Source organism: Lissotriton vulgaris, chromosome 8 (genome assembly GCF_964263255.1).
Source record: "Lissotriton vulgaris chromosome 8, aLisVul1.2, whole genome shotgun sequence".
NCBI lineage: Eukaryota > Metazoa > Chordata > Amphibia > Caudata > Salamandridae > Lissotriton > Lissotriton vulgaris.
Window position 1 is genome coordinate 704,100,417 of NC_141696.1, and position 12,325 is coordinate 704,112,741.

Genomic DNA, 12,325 nt, shown 5'->3' on the forward strand with positions numbered 1-12,325 from the left:
CCTGAGGCCCTTGCAACCTGCTCCCTCCAGTGGGACTCCTCTGACTTACCTTTCAGTCCCTTTGAGCAGTGTGTTTTCTGGTGGGCCCCTTCTACGTAGAGAGCCTGCTACCAATGACCTCAGCATCCTGCTCCCGGCCGAATCCGGGAATCTCCTGACAAACTGCTGGTGTAACATTGGACCTGGCCATGCTACTTACTTAAATCCAAAGGTGAACCCAGAGATACAACTGTAAGATCTTATATGCATTTTCCCATTTTATCCCTTAGACTTCTATGGTGCGTAATTGCGCACAAGGCTGTGTTATTTTGCGAACTTTGAACATTCATTTCGTAAAAAGTACTTAGCTTAGAACAAAGTTCTTGGTCTAAAAACGTATATAAAAGTCAATGTTATTTTGCAAATTGATCACAGATTTATTCTTGAGTGTATGTCTCATGTATTGCCTCTGTGAGCACTACCCTCTTATAAACCTAACTTCTCACTCACACTACCACAAATAGAGTGTTGGTATTATATACTTTTGCCTCTGTATACTAATCTGGGATCCACTGGACTCTACACAGTGTACTTTGTTTTTGTGCACTATATAGGGAGGCAGCTTCCTGCAAAGTTTGACATTAGTGTGCAGCATGTGACCAAAATGGTGGAAATAATAGTTCCACTTGATCATCTAACATTTTGGTGAATAATGGAGAGTCTGTGGCTTCCAGAGTCAAAGAGGTGTGCAGGAGCAGACAGCCATCTGAAAGAACACATGGTGATTTTTTCAGTTAAGAAATGTCATTTTTTTGGCGGCTGTTTTCTTGCAACATTATCACTAATATTCCAATTTCAATCTTATTTTTTTCGTTCAAGGTATGTTTATTGTCTAGTATTCATATTAGTATCCCTTTCTTCTATCTTCTTTGTATTTATGAGTGAGATGTGTTGTATTTGTGTTAATACGTTTCTATGCAGATGCCATATTTTGCTTTGTTCTGCGTTCTGCATTCCATGAGACTGTTGACAATGGAATGCAAAAGGCACCAGAGTTGATCTAGAGCCGTTCTGTGTTTAGGACGCTTGGCTCTGCTGCTGAAAATAAACGTACAGAATATACATGCGTTGATTCCTGCATTACAACACAGGGTCAGAAGAGCAGCGACATGGCTGGACCTTTTTTCAGTGAGTGTATCCATCCATTCAGCTATCCATCCATAACCCGACATGTGCATCGACCCACCCGTACCATCCATCCTACTCTTCATCCATCCTGCATCCATTCCCACCTGTACATGCATCCATAGACGCATTCACTAATTCATCAGTCCGTCCACCCATAAATCCATGCATTCGTCCAAGGTCCACCCATGCATTCATCCATCTTTAATTGCGTAGAATCCCAGGAAAAGGATTAAGGTTGTTTATGTTGTCAAAGCCAGAATTATCCCCCTGTCTTGTCACCACCCTCTCACTGTGTAAACACTGTGTTGTGTTGAGTGAATATTGCTTCCATTTCTAACGATAATGGCATTACTCCTAGTCCTACTCCCTCGCCTTCCTTCAGTACAAATGAGGCCCCGCCTCCCACCCAGACCCAGCCCCAGCATAAAAACTCTGCCCGCCCCCACCTCCACCTGTACACAAACAAGCCGAGCTAGCACTCAGTTGAACCGCACCGGGAGGGAGGGAGGGTCCTTGAAGGAAGGCGAGGGAGTAGGACTAGGAGTAATGCCATTATCGTTAGAAATGGAAGCATTACCTCCCGTCCCTCCCTCGCCTTCCTTCAGTACAAATGAGGACATAGCAATCAGAAGAAAACAGGGACGGACAACTGAGTGACAAAGAACACAAAACAGTGCCCAAAACACAGCAGATCAACATCCCTGGCCTCGTAAAGAGGACAAGACTCTGAGGCCCGAACCCCCACCAGAGGAAAAGCCACCAAGACGGCGGACCGAAACCAACAACCCCACGGAGCGGGGGAAGGCAAACCCCGGAGTCGGACCAAAGCGAACAAACAGAGTCCACCACCCGGAAGGACACCACAACCAGCAGGCACCACAGCAAAAGAGGCCGGACAGCCAAACAGAGCAAACAAGACTCCACAGCCAAGGAAGGAGCAGGACAGAACACAGGCAAAACCACCCCCTAACAGAGCGAAAACGCCGAGCCACCGGAGGGACAAGGGACGGAACCCGACCCAAAACCAGCAGAACCATACAGACCAGACAGAAGGGAACGCACAAGACAGGGCCCAAACACCCCCCAAGTGCCCCGCAGGGGCGACAGCAACCAAAAAACAAGGCCCAAAAGCCGAGAGTCGCAACCCAAGTCCCAAAGGAGCCCAAAGGGCGGACCGGACAGGACATCCAACACAAGCAGCAAAGACCCCGAAGGGAAGGACACGACAGGGCAGGGAATCAAACACACCAGACCCGGTAAAGAAAACCAGGCAACAGACCCCAGGCAACATGCAAGGAAGCCAGTAGCACCAAGAAGCAGGAAAGCCGCCCCCCTGCACCCGCAGAGGAGCCACCGACAATCCCAGAAGAGCCCCAGAAGGAGCGAACCGCCACACAAAAAGGAGGCCAGCACCAAGGGAACAACACCAGAGCAGAACCCCGGGCCGAAAGGGCCAGCAAACACCAAGCATAGGACAGCCGAGAGGAGGACCGACGGGAAGCCCGCAAGCCACCGCCAGCCGGCCGAGAACCCCCAACCCAGCCAAGGCCAGCCGCACAACCGCCAGGCAGCAGGGGCAAGCCCCGCACAGAACCCAGGGGAAGGGCACGGAACATCAAAGGGCACGGAACCCCAGAAAGGAACCCACACTGAGCCCAACACAACCCGGACAGGAGAGGAAAACAAGGAGTTCAAGGCCAACAGGGAGCAACCAACCCCCGAGAACAGACCCACAGGGCCCGCACCAGAAACGCCCAGAGCAGCAGAAAAGCAGCGAGGGGGAAGGGGAAGGCACACAGAAAAACCCAGAGGCCAAGGAGAGGGCCAGCCGCCGACCACCCCAAGACCCGGGCCCCTGGCCCAGAGACCAGAATCGGGCCACCCAGGCGCCGCAACAGGACCACCACAGGGAGGCCCCAACGACCCACCAACAGGCAGGACACAGGGAAGGAGTGAGAAACCCCAGGAGGAAGGAGGGACCCAGCACAACAGAACAGCCAGCACACAGGCCACCCGCCAAAGGCAGAGAGCAGACAGCCCCAGCACCCAGACCAGAGTCCACAGACACAGGACATAGGAAACCAAGGATCAAGGACCAGAACCTGGACCAATGCCAGCAAGAGGACCCCCGGGAGACCAGCAGGAACCAGAACCGGAACCCAAACAGAACCCAGCAAAGCCAAGGACAGGCTGGCGACCGAAGCCACCAAAAGCGGAGCCGGAGGAGCCAGTGAACAACCGGCCAGAAGGCAACAGCGGCCGAGCCACCAGGAGAGCACCCCCGGGGACGGACCGACAAGGGCAGCAGGGACAACAGACCCCGGAGACCAACCCAACAGGAGCCAGATGGAGAGGCAGAGAAGAAGAAAACGAGCCCAGGCAACCAGAAACACCACAGAAGCCAGGCGCCCCAGCACCCGCAGCCACAGGACCGCCCAAGGAGCCCTGGGACAAAAAGGCCCAAACCCACGAAGGAAGAGAGACCAGGCACCCGGACAAGGGAACGGGGCCGAGCACAGCCCGAAGACGGCACCCCGACAAACCCCAGGCCCAGAGACGGGATCAGCGAAGACACACCCCGGGCCACAAAAAGCCCGATCACCAGAAGAACCACAAAGGACCTCCTGAACAGACCGAGCAAAAAGACACTCCAGCCGTAAGTCGCAAGAGGCCGACCAGAGAAGGAAGAGGGAACACCCCTGCCGTAAGATGGAGAGCCACGAGAGCAACCGGACATGCCGGAAGACCCAGGCTGAAGGCCCGAGGCCGAAGGGGAAGGACGCAACCCAGAAACGTGCGTACCACACGCAGAGCCCGCGGAAAAGCCGCCCGAAAGGCCAACACACGGAAGGGAACCGGCCGAAGCCAGGAGCAGACCCTCAGGAGAACCGGAACAGGCACAAAGCCGCCGGACACCCTAGCCCCAGCAAAAAATCGGGCCGAAGCCAGGAGCAGACCCCCAGGAGAACCGGAACAGGCACAAAGCCGCCGGACACCACAGCCCCAGCAATAAAACGGAGCGGGCCCCAAACCCTAGCCCCACCGACAGGAACCCAGCAGAGGGAACAAAAGGCAAGCAAACAGGACACCCAGTCCAGGAGAGCCACCCAGCAGGAACCGGAGACGGGCACCGGCAGAGGAACCCCAACGAACCGGAGGAACCGGCACCAAGCTGACCCAGCCCCCATGAACCACCGCACATAGGACCCCGTCAACAGAAATGTCCCGCAGACCCAGAGGAGGAAATGCCAAAGACGACCACCCACTGACAGGGAATGGACCAGACAGCAGTGACAGGAACCCAACAGGGCACGGCACCCAGAAAAGGAGGCAGCAAGCTAGGGTGAACAAAAGGCCAAAACCATGAGCACCCGAAAGCCAGAAGAGACCCCCACAGCGGGGAGAACGGAAAGGCCCCAGGGCAAGGCACGCGGGAAAGGCAGAACTCCCCATCCCAGGCAAGGCAAACAGAGGGCCAAGGTGGCGACACCCAGCCACCACGAGCCGCCGATGCCAACTCCATGAAACCCAACATCAAGGAGGGCACAGAAGAAGCAGAGAACAGGCCAACCAGCGCAACAGCAGCAGTCAAGCAGAACATCAGACCCACCAAGCAGCACGGCCAGGACAGAGTCCGGCAGCACAACGGGAGGAAAAGGGCGACCACCACCAAGAGGCAAAGCCACAGGAGGAAGAGAGGGATGAGTAGCACAGAAGCTAAACCCCAGACACCACCCGAGCGCGCAAAGAAACCCGAAAACTTTCCAGGATCAACACAGCGCAGAAGGAACACAGAGGACAGAGGAGAGACCGCCCTACGGCACGACACACAGGCAATCGCCAGCCGGGCAGGCCACAGTGGACAGAGCAGCGCACAACAGTGGGAACAGCATGGAAAACACCACGCACGGGCAACGCATGCCACACACCACACCGGGCACGAAGGTCAAGCCCTAACCAGAAAGGCCAGGAACAGCAAAGAAAGAACCCCACAGTTCCAGCCCGGCAGGAAAAGAGCAAAGCCCCCCCAACCCCCGACCAGTGCAGGAGGTCAGCGAAAAAGTCATGACAAGAACCCAGCGCCCTACGCAACGCCAAAGGCGGCAGAAGGACCCCCCAAATCCCAGGAAACAGCCCCGAACAGGAGCCTCAGGATGAAGATGGGAGGGCACAGAAGCCACACGCCGAACCCCAGAACACTGGACAGAGCAGCCTCATCCAAGTCAAGCAACAGAAGCAGACACGAAAGGCAGAACACCCCCATACGGAGCCCATGCGGTCAGGGCACCCCAGGGGGACCGGAGAACCAGCAGCAGGGAAGAGGCAGCAAGCCCCAACAACCCCCAGCGACCCAGGGGCAGACAAGCGCCAAGAGCACCACCCTTTTTGAGCGCAAGCTTCGCATGTATGAGGCCCCGGGTTCAATCCCCGGCATCTCCAGGAGTCACTGTTCTGAATCTAGGCTTATTCCAGAAGGCTAGACTGCCATCATAAGGAAACATGGAGCAGCGGCCGGAGACGCACCCCAGGCAGCCAGAGCCCGAGCCACCAAAGGCACGAGAACCGCCGCCAAGCCACAGCACCAAGGGCCGCACTGCAGGGCAAGAGAACCACCTAAGCAGGAACAACATAGGAAAAACGGGCCGAAACCCGCCCTACCTGGCCTCCGAGAAGACAGCATACCGGGAGGAGGCAGCCACACAGCCCGACCCGGAAACGCAGCCCCAGCCACAGGAGGACCGCCGGACACCGCCGAGGATTCCTGAGCCACCGCTCCGCCCCCACACCACGAGGGAGACGAGGAGAGGAGGCACCGCCAGGAGAACGCTGCAGAGGGCACCGCCGTAGCAGAGAACCAGACCGAAGACTCCCCGGCACCGCCACAGGGAGGAGCTGAAAGGTAAGTCCCACTAGGGAGACAGAAAAAAACAGGTGGAGGTGGGGGCGGGCAGAGTTTTTATGCTGGGGGTGGGTCTGGGTGGGAGGCGGGGCCTCATTTGTACTGAAGGAAGGCGAGGGAGGGACGGGAGGTAATGAGTTAAGAACTCTTGAACCTGTCTCTTCCACAGGAGCCCTATCAGTGCCTGGCTCTGCAAGAAGGAAAACTGCTGAGAAATATCACTTGGACCTGAGTATGGGAAGACCTCTAAACAGACAAATCTACAAAAAAATTAAAAATAGATCCACACCGGTGTGCATCTGTCTGAGCGTACATTTGTATATGTTTGTGTGATTCATAAAGTGTGCCTTAGTCTTCGCATTTTCTTTACCATAAAAGAATAGTGCACCCACACCTAGTCTCCTACAGGTCAGTCAGTCTGCATGCAATTCACTTTTCTGATTTATGTCATTTGTTTATGCAATGCCTATCCCGTCCTCTGTTTGTCATTTTCGAAATATTTTATCCATGCCTTATCACTCTCTATCTGGTATTTTTTATTTATTTTTGGCAGATTTAAATAGTGCGAACTCGCCCTGTATGTATTGGAGCGCTTTCCATGAGCACCAGTTACATTGCATAAGGACACATTCCATTTTTTGTGGGCACTGGGAAGTTAAGGGATTTGCCCGGAATCACAGGATGTGGCATTTCTATTGCGTTTTAAATGTTTTTGGACATGGAGCACTTCACCTTTCGTGAAATGTACTTCCTTGTTTGGTTAATTATTATAATCCTGTTTCTGTTTATTCCGTTTCCTCGTTTGGTTAAATAATGCCTGTCTGCTTATTCACAGTTTCCATTCAACTTTCAAGAAAAAAGGCCAATTGCTCTGTTCTTAGCCACTTGGACAATTTCAAACCTGTGAGGTGTCACTTTGGGGAACTGAACTAATAATGTTAGCAGAACCAGCTAAAGGATTTTAGGGAATCATAAACCTTTTGGGTTAGTTGTTTCTCTTGCTAACTTCCTGCAATGTCCAGGAGTAACACAACAACAACACTTATTTCACAAAAAGTTGTGCTTGTGGTTTTCACGATACAGTCTGGACTTTCGCCAGCCTCCTTTTTAAGTTATTAAAAAAAGCTAGCCAACATCCATCCAATCTCAAAGTTGAGAGGAAAACAGCTTTAAAGTTAACTTGCTAGAAAACGACACATCCATTTTTGGCGCTTGCCAGTTCTTGTGTGGAAAAATTTCAAGTGTGAGTAGAAGACAATTTTAGTATGTAAAAATAGAAAAGGTGGCTCTACATTGGAATTTTCTCACTTGATTAACACTAAATTGTGCGCACACTTTCTGCTGGGAACACTTTACTGAAGCAGATTTGCATTCCCAACGCTACTTAGATTATAGCAAATTGTAACCCACTGTCAGCATCAGAATAGCCTCTGTAGTTCTTTTTCTATTATCCTTTTTCTATTCACTACACTCCGGGGCAGGTCTTTCGACAGGGCACGTTTCAGCAAAAATATATATTTTATACTGTCTAATATGCGTTAAAACTGTTTCACCTGTTAGGTCTTTAGTTTTACCCTTTAGATCAGTATATGTTCCAGGAGCGTCACGCCCTCCTGCCAGCTGCCTCAAAAACGTCAAGAAAGAAAAAATAAAACAATAAAAAACACATTTTATTATCATTGTATTTTTCCTTTCCTGCTAAGTCTTTGGGGCCAGGGCGAGGGTATGACAGGAGGAGTGTTGGGCACTGTCTCAGGCCGGCCAAACTGTCCTGCGTACTGCAGGTTCCTCCAACCACAGCTGCGTTGCTGGGTTGGAGAGAGCAGGCACAGGCTCCCAGTCTACCTGGGGGTGAAAATCCACTGTGCCCAGGTCAATCCTGAAGCTGCTCTCTTGCATGAGAGCAGCCTCAGGATTGGCCACAAGGCAGTCTGGGAGCATGTGCTTGTGGGGAGAGAAGCAGAAAAACGCAACATGGCGGGCTGCAGATAATATATATATATTTTTATAAATATTGTTTTGCCATCCGGTGAGCCCCTATGCCCCCCACCCACCTGCCCACCTCACCACTCATTCACAACACCAGCTGCTACTGGATATGGGTCTCATTGAGCTCACCTCATTCTGATTCATCTCCGGCCTTTTCACTAGGGGTTAAGTATCTCATGCAGTTGGCTGAGGTTGTCACAAAATAATGTGGTGCTCTTTCCTATAGGGAAAGCCATGGCTTTTAAAGCCATTTGTTCAAACAAACAATGGGGTGACCCTGTGTTCCTCAGAACCTGGGTATTTATGAAGAAAAAACAATGGTTCTGTCGGGTAAGCGTAACAAATTTCTTGTGTAGTAAACTAAATTGTCTGATGGGGCCATGACCACGCCCACCTGAGCCCTCTGTCCAACCGTCCAGATTCACTCTGGTTGCATTCGACTATCACCTCTCCTCACCCCACTGTCCTGATGAAGACCTGCAAAGACCAATCAATAGTGCATAGATTGGGTTGAAACGTCAACACTACCTCTTGGTCCAGATCAAGGCTCTGCGCGAAAAATAAAATGTTATTAATAGCAGAGTTATTGTTCCTAGCCTGGCATTACTTTTACTACCCTTGTACACATTTCAATCACCTTCTACAGAATACGCACTCAACTGTATCACTAAGCACTATATGTCACTTGATCACTCGTCACCACATAATTTCACCTTTTTGACAGCCTTATTTCAAGTATGGGTAATTTATAAATGATGTCATTTATAAAAAAACAACTTGATACCCACAAAACTGTTCCTTTTTGTGTCTTCCGCTCGTATGAAATTGTTTTGCTGTTTCATAAAGGGATTATTCACAAGTAATAAGACAATTTAGTTAACCATACAAGAAATTTGTTACGCCTAGCCGACAGAACCATTGTTTTTCTTTTTAAAGCCATGTGGGCTGATGGCGGAGTAGAGCACATTCTAAGCTCAGGAGATTGGTCAAGAGATGATTTCTTTAGAATATTTTTTTATGCGGTAGTATGCTTCTGTAACTATCGCCAATACGTTTTACTAAAGAATAGCAGAAACCCCTGGCCTTGCCATACAATGCAGACTTCACAGATGAAATTAAGAAAACGCTTGATTTTTATAAAAGAGGTGGAGGTTAATACAGTCTTCCATCTGCCGCCTTTCTGCATGATTCATGTCATTCAAAGGAATACCTTTCTAAAGATATTTGGAAATGCTGTTAACAGTACCTGAGCAACCCTGAGGAAGCACCAATTCTGGTTGGAATTGGAGCTCAATTGCTTTTCTACTGTACTGCCTTATCAATGTTTCTTTTCTTTTTTTCTCAAGAGCAGCAATAGAAGGCCATGTTACGAGGAGTGGTTGACCAAATTATGTGGCAAGAATAGACAAATTGTGTGCTATATTGCAGCACATTCCTTGTTGGTATTATTTCACTGTTTGTCAGTTTAGCGCCTAATAATACCATCTTAATATATGGTTTATGATTTAGGATATGATTTGTAAAGCGCACAAATACCCGGAGGAGTCTTGGCACTGAGCGGAACTAAAGGAATCAGATGAGAGCAAAGTGCCTGAAGATCACTGGTTGAAACTTTTTCTGAAAATCATTAGTGAAGGTGCTGTTTTCAAAGTATATGACTAAAGCAATCAACAACTGAAAGATGACCAGTTAGGGTTTGCAAAGGGGTGACCACTTCTGTAGCACCAAACAACTGCTTTTTTTTAAAATAACCTTTGGTCTGTTTAAGCTAGAAAAAACTGCACTTGCAGGGTAACTTAAATTCCTGCCACTAATACTACTTAGTCACTGCAAAACAAGAAGAGGAAAGACTGTCTCCATTCAGGGCTCCTAAGGTAAAAGCAACTATTTAAATCGAGGACTATCCAAGTATTACAGTGGTGTTTTCACTTTCCTAGAAATCAAAAGCAGGCATGTTTTTATTAACCCCTTTGCTGCTAGGCCTCCCCCGTGCTAAGCTTTTTTTTTGGCTATTTGGAGTAGTTCCGCTTAGGCCCCTGTAACTTTTTGACCACATAAGGTATCCATGCCAAATTTACACCCTTTTCTGCCAACATCATGGCATTCTAAAGGTACCCAGGGTTTTTGGATTCCCCCGGAGGGGACCCGGAAATTAACCAAAATATAGCAAAAAATGATTTTGGGGGGGAATGGGAAAAAAGGGCTACAGATAAAAGCGTCTGTTTTTTTCCCTGCAAATGGTATCAACAAAGGGGCTGTGCTGCTGAAATCACCATCTTTCCAGCGTTTAGGGACAAGCAGACTTTTATCAGAAAACCAAAACTTTTACACAGTTTTGGCATTTTTCTGGGACATAGTCTATTTTTGCTATTTTTTTGTGCTTTTAACTAATTATGGGGGAAAATTAGTTCTGCTCGTGGAATTTGCGAATTTTTGGTAATTTTGCGATCCGGGAATCGCGTGAAATTGCCTTAAAATCTGCAATTCGCGCTTCAAAAATACAATCTCGCGTGTGCGGCATTGACTTACCATGATTCTGCATTCTCTGATGAGTTTTCCTCCCTGTTCGCGTGCACTGAGGGATTTTGGTAGCTGGCTGAGCAATGCTGTGATCACGAACACGTCATTGCGACCCGAAACAGGAAATTGCGAACGCGAACACGTCATTGCGACCCAAAACAGAAAATTGCGAACGCGAACACATCATTGCGACCCACAACTGGAAAAAGGCATCGCGGTCAGGCTGATTAAATGGAAACAACATGTTAGCGACCATTGCGACCGCATGCGCAAGTTCTCGTTTCCGAACTGGTAAAAAAATCTCGCAAACTCGCAAAAAAAAAATTCACACGCTCACGGAATTTGTCGAATTTTTGCGAATCGCGATTAAGAATTTGCACAAATTTGCGTATCACGAATTCGCAAATTCCGCCCATGCATACTTTTAACCTCCTTCTAGTTAATGGTAGAAATGGGTGTGACAGCAATAATGGATCCTAAAAAGCTATACATTTTAGAAAAGTGGATAAAATTCTAAATTTAGCAAGGGGTCATTTGTGTAGGTCCTTCAAGGTTTCTTTATAGAAACCAACAGCTGAATATAGGAACAATTGAAAATTAGTTGAAAAACAGCCATTTCTGTCAACATTTTCACTTGTAACTTCTTCTAATTATGACAGCTGTTTGAAAGCAATATACCGTTACATCCACTGGACCTTTTTGGTTTTGGGGATATACAGGACTTGTAGGTTCACCAAGAACCCGACGAACCCAGAGCTAATAACTGAGCAGCGTCTTGCAATGTTTTTTTTTATTATGTACCGGGTATATAGCAATTAATTTAGGAAAATATATACGTGGAAAAATCGGTATGAAAGACACCTATGTATTTCTGAAATTGGAACAAAATATAGTGTTTAGAAACAGTAGATATGTTCACATTTCAGAAATTGTGAGTGCCCATAATTCCATGAGATTTATAGGTCATTTTTCAAAATGACTTCTTTTTTACACATTGTCTTTCATTTGGAAGGCAGAAATGCATCGAAAGTCAGTAGGTAATAACAGTTGCTCTACAATTCTGTGTTACCCTAAACCAGGTAGTTCTGTTATAGGTAATTTTGAAGTCTCAACATTACAATTTGGGCAATTTCCTCTTGCAGCCACTATGCCTACCCACACAAGTGAGGTATCATTTTTATCATGAGACCTGGGGGAACGCTGGGTGGTAGGAAATTTTTTGTGTTAGCCCGGTGACCCTACAACTTTCCCACATAGAAATTTGAGAAATAAGTGATTTTTTCAGTAAAATTTGAGGTTTGCAGGCGAAATGTGTGGGTTTGGTAGGTTTCCCAAGATGGTCACTGAGACCGGGCCCAAAAACCCAGGTGACTCCGCTTGCAAAACTAGGTTGTTTTCTGATACATCATTTTCATGTCACCTCAATACATTTTGGGCCCTTGCCTGTTGCGGGTACTTGACTCACCCACGCGAGTGAGGTATCATTTTTATCTGGAGACCTGGGAGAACGCTGGGTGGTAGGAAATTTGTGGATCCACGTAGATTCCAGAACTTTCCCACACAGAAATTTGAGAAAAATGTGACTATTTCATCAAAATATGAGATTTGCTGGGGATTCTGTGTAGGGAAACTTTGGGGAATCCAAGCAAGCCATAGCTCCCTGGACTCCCTGGGTCTCTAGTTTTCAGAAATGTGAGGGTTTGGTAGGTTTCTCTAGATGGCTGCCGACCCCGGGTCCAAAAACGCTGA